The 5491-nt window shown below is 40.8% G+C and overlaps 1 long non-coding RNA gene across 1 annotated transcript; it reads right to left on the bottom strand.

Annotated features, from left to right (window-relative positions):
• Positions 1–1879: 1879 nt before the first annotated feature.
• Positions 1880–5491, bottom strand: LOC108641329. The gene is made up of 3 exons (XR_001921897.2): positions 5459–5491; positions 3894–3958; positions 1880–2074 (listed from the first exon to the last, which is right to left on the bottom strand). It is a non-coding gene; the product is annotated as an uncharacterized LOC108641329 (long non-coding RNA).

Genomic DNA, 5491 nt, shown 5'->3' with positions numbered 1-5491 from the left:
CCTGAACCAAAATGGCAAAGTAAACTATGCCTTTTACAGCAAAAACTAAAGGACCTTTAACATCCCTTCAGAATCAGGGTCAACAGGAGCTCACTTAAGATATACACAGTTACCTGCACAATATCTAGCACCAGCATCTGGATTTCAGCCTATCTTTCTAGGGAGAGAGTTTTCATAGAATCACCGAATACCCTGAGTTGGAAGGGACCCACAAGGATCATCATAGTCCAACTCCCAGCCCTGCACAAGACCACCCCAAGAATCACACCGTGTGCCTGAGAGTGTTGTCCAAATGCTCCTTGAACTTGTGTGGGATCTACTGCTCACTACAAATCTATGGGGCCTGATGGGATTCATCCAAGAATACTCAAAAGAGCTGACTGATGTCATCATGAGGCATCTCTCAGTGAGTTTTGAATGGTCTTGGGAATTTGGAGGGGTCCCACTTGACTGGAAGATGGCTAACATTGTCCCAATTCTCAAAAAGGGCAAAAAGGATGACTCTGGAAACTACAGGCTTGTCAGTCTCACTTCAATGACTGGTAAAATTATGGAGAAGATTATTCTTGGAGGTATTGAAAAACACCTGAAGGACAACACAGTCATCGGTCACAGCCAGTAGGGCTTCATGAGAGGAAAGTCCTGTTTGTCAAACTTAATTTCCTTTTATGACAAGGCAGCCAACATAGTTGATCAAGGGAAGTGAGTTGATATAATCTTTTTGGATTTCAGTAAAGCTTTCATTGCTGTCTCTGACAGAATCCTTCTGGACAAACTGTCCAGCCCACAGCTAGATAAACACATCGTGTGGTGGGTGAGCAATTGGCTCATGGGTCAGGCACAAAGGGTTACAGTGAATAGTTACATAAAGCTGGTGACCAGGTCACTAGTGGGATTCCACAGGGCTCCATTTTAGGGCTAATTCTTGTCAACATCTTCCTAAACCATTTGGATGCAAGACTTGAAGGCATACTGAGTAAGTTTGCTGATGATACTAAACTGGGAGAAACTGTTGGCTCTCGCAAAGGCAGAGAGGTCCTCCAGAGAGCCCAGGACAAATCAGAGGGCTGAGCAATCACTAACTATATGAAGTTTAACAAAGACACGTGCTGGATTCTGCATCTGCGCTGGGGCAACCCTGGGTGTACATATGGACTGGGTAATGAGGCACTGGAGAGCAGTGCCATGGAAAGGGACCTGGAGGCCCTGGTTGATGGCAAGTTGAATATAAGTCAGCAGTGCCCTGGCAGCCAGGAGGGCCAACCGTGTCCTGGGGGGGCATCAGAAAAAAGATTAATTCATTACTCATCAGAATATTCAGTAAATTACATCTGAGCTCTTCTCCTAAAAAAACACTGAGAAGAAAGCAAGGTTTGACCAACATATGTCTCACTCCTAAGGATGCCTGATTGGAAAAGACTGCAGCTGTAGTGTCAGAGCACACATACATAAAATACTAAGAGCTGATATATACAGAACCTAGCACAAAATTTCTAGGAGTCACTAATTAGCATACAAGTACTCCTTGACATATTAACAGCCAAAAGTACTGGATTAAAAAAACCCCAAACATTAAAAAAGTCAACAAAACACAAAAAAACCCCTCCTACAATCAATCACCACAACAAAACGAACTCTTAGCTAATGCTATTATATAAACTGTGAAAGTTTGGTTTAATTTGCCAAGTTTTCATGGGGTTTTTTTTATGAGCTCTGATCTGCAGGGTAGGAAAACTGATACCAGTAGAAAGAAGCTTCACCTTCTTCCTTGGAGGGAAGCCTGGCTAAAATACACAACATCAGTGTCCCTGGACCCTAGCGCTTTAAATACAAATAAATACATTTTTAAGTAATGTTGCAAAGGGATTCATTGGTGTACTGCTTTTAAAATTGATTTAATAGGAATTCGATTCTTGGTACAAAAGAAAGACCCCACAGAGGCAAGACAGGGCGATTTTGTGCAAGCACACTGCTGCCCTCTCCTGGGGTGAATCCGATCCACTCCGGTCCTTACTCGGCACAGCAGATCCTGAAGGAAGCTGCGTCTCCAAGACCATCAGGACTACTCTGGGAGCTAGAGATTTAAAATAAACAAAGTAAAAAAGCAGAAGAGTGAAATACACACAGATACAGAACAAACACAGCAAGTTATTGATCATTATACAAACTGTGATAATTCATCACCCTAAATCCTTAAATTCTACAGCAGTTCGTTCCTTCATTTAGATTGAAAAAAAATTTCCCAACATCCACTGAAAGAGTTGTCAAGCATTGGTTCTGACTGCCCAGGGAAACGGTGGAATCACCTTTTCTCGAGGTATTTAAGACTCGTAGACGTGGCACTTAGGGATATCGTTAGACTTAGCAGTGTTTGGTTAATGGTTGGACTCCATCATCTTAAAGGTCTTTTCCAACCTAAATGATTCTATGACCTAATGCAGGAGAGCCCAAAAGTGATTTTCAGCATCAACAGCAGAGCCTGTGGGACAGCAGAATATTCTAAGAACTGAGATAAAATGGCAAACAGCAACTTTCACATTCATAAGCACCAAAGAGTTTTGATACTATTACTGCAGAGTAATGCAGAGTAACCATACAAAGTCACACAGGCTCTTAAATTGCTTTGATTTCAGTGGCATTAGAACAAAGATAAATTCTACTGTTAGTCAAAATCCTGCTTTTGATTACCGTTCATAAGCCCAGGGTAATTCATGGGCCTGGGTACACTTCCCATTTACCAAAGGTTAATGAGTTGCCTTATGTAAGCCAAGCTTTAACTGGCAGAATGCAGGTTTAATCCCCAGCAAGCATGAGACAAAATACGTAGCTTAAGCCTCAGCAAAAGAAGAGTTAAGACAAATTGATTTTAATTTTGAGATGCAACTGCTAAGAATGAACACAGGCTCAGGTACTGCAGTTTAGCTGAAAGGCAACTTACTAAACTGCGGTAATCCTAAACCTACGTTCAAATCGCAAAGTCTAATGTTATTGACAAAGTTTGGTCTTTACAGAATGTTTTAAAGCAATTCACAATTGTATTTTAAACTTAACTAATCACCTAAATAAATATAGTCTGAACATATGCATTTAATGGACTACAGAGGTATAAAACCAGTCCCTCAAATCACAGAAGCAGAAAAACAGCTAAGGTAAACAGAGGAGACGATGGCAGAGTGCATTCCACAGGGCAGGTGGCCTGGACCTGTTCGCGAACCACCTTGAGATGAGCAGCATTCCCCTGCTACCAGCCCAAGCATAGCCAATTCCACAAACCCAGACTGAAAACAACTGATTATATAGCAGTTCTCAAACTGAAAGTCACCCATCCCTTTTGGGCATAAGCTTCATGAAAGTTAGCATTGCTGTGCAGCAGTAGGACATCCTACAACTCCAACATGAGCACAGCCTGCAAAACACACTCAGCATTAGGAAGGCTTCAGCTGAGTAGCGGTATATCCAGTTTTGGGGAACACACTTCAAGAAAAGATGTGTTCTCCATGGAAAGGGTCCAAAAAGGAAGGAAGAATCGAAGCTAAAAGTTGTCATCTATAATATCCTAGTGAATAAGCATTCTTTAGCCACTCTTTAATCTAGAGGACAAGATTCAAAAGGAGACAGCATTTTCACATTTTCAAATATGGAATACAGTTGCAGAGAGCAAGGTAACAAATTGTTTTCTATATCCACAGAAGGTAGAAGGAATAGCAGTACTGGTTTTAAATTGCAGCAATAAGGTATTCAGGTAACACATCAGGAAACCTTTCAGTGAGAGATAAAACAATCAGAATAAACCAAACAAAAAGGCTTTAAGAAGAGGTTAGACAAACAATTGTTAAAGAACAATGTAGGCGTAAATGTGTGTATTTTATTTGTACATTTTATTAAACACATACATGGGAAACCAGTTATCTCTGAAATATCTTCCAGTCTATTCTTTATGACTTTTCATAGTAAATATCTGCAATAGAAGTGATAAAACAAATTATTTAATACACTTCTTCCCTGATGATAACTATTTCAGTGGCATGAATCACACAGCTTAGAAGCAGCATATTGGTCACAGAACCTGGAATGTTGCTCACTGGCATCAGAAATTAAAAAGATGAAACAAAGCCAACGAACAAAGCAGAGAATAAGATTACTGCAAAGTATTAGACATTCTGGATTATTATCCACAAGCCAGCAAACACCAGGAAAAAAACATCCCCTGGAACCCTGTCTACGGGTGTCTCAGTAGGAAATTTACATACAAATCATCAAGTACCAATACTATATCAATCATCATTTTCAATCCAGCCTTCACCAGTGACAGTATTAACAACTTAACAGTTCACAAAAACTGTGATGCAGCTTTCTATAGGTGCTTTTACTCTTCCCCTGTTACTGTATTAAAATTCAAAATTATCTTGCAGAAGCTAAAGATCAGTATCACTAAACCACTATGAGAAACAGACCTAATCAACAAAACATGCCTTAGAATTAGACCATGCTGGTGGTCTGCCTTGTAAAGACAAAGAAATAGAGTTCACAAACTAGGTGATTTGTGCAGTTGTTGATATCTTTAAATTATTCCTTTCCTGGGCTATTTTAACTCTAAGCATTTTGAACTGTAAACATAGACCATGAGAGTGAGAAACAGAAAATACTATCTCCCAAAAACTACTCTCCTGCCAAGTGACAACAGCAAACTAGTGCAAAGTCTAAACATCCAAAGGAACAAAAATCTATTGCCTTTTTTCCAGTACTGGCATTTTCTTATTTAAGTTATTAAAGTGACCAAAAAAAACCCCTATCTTTTTGGAAGCAAAAAGGCTAAACTCGTTTCTCCACAATTTTTTTGTTAACTATAGCGCACATTTTGTTTTACCCTTAATCATCCATTAAATGAACAAACATTTTTACCATACTGGTTTTAATTTTTTCACCTCCAACCTGCTGCATAAACAGAAAGGGGAGGAGGAAGGCCACTGTACAAAAACAGCTTAAGGGCACCTTTAATCAGTGACTAAGAAGAAAAGGGGTTTACTAGGCTGACTGAGAGGGTGGTTACCATTACACTCTTTGTTGCTCTGAGCAACTGAGGAGTTGATTCTGATTGCTGCAGCCCCCATTTTTCCCTCCCACCTTGTCCAGTCGCTGCACACCCCCCAAAGCTGCCCCAGCACTCGTGCCTCAATACCACCCATCCAGCTGTTTGCTGCCCAGCAGTAGAAGGCTAAAAAAGAAAAAAAAAAAAAAAAGGAAATTAATTATCAAGAGGCCTCAGCCAGGAAAGTCACTTTAGAGAGAGTACCTCTCTTTTTCTAAATTCTTGACAGCTGCCCAGAGCCAAAGGACGGCTTGTAGGCACCCAGCGAGAAAGAAGCAGCGGTACCCTTTCGGTGCTCGCACCACTCAAAGCACGCCACCACCAGCCACCCCCAGGCTTCCTCTTCCCTGCCCTGCATTGCTTCCCTACCGTGCTAAGCGACCCTTTTTTGCCCAAAAACTC

The sequence above is a fragment of the Manacus vitellinus genome, unplaced genomic scaffold (genome assembly GCF_001715985.3).
Source record: "Manacus vitellinus isolate BGI_N305 unplaced genomic scaffold, ASM171598v3 scaffold_6_pilon, whole genome shotgun sequence".
Classification (NCBI taxonomy): domain Eukaryota; kingdom Metazoa; phylum Chordata; class Aves; order Passeriformes; family Pipridae; genus Manacus; species Manacus vitellinus.
This window is presented reverse-complemented; position numbering and strand designations above follow the sequence as displayed.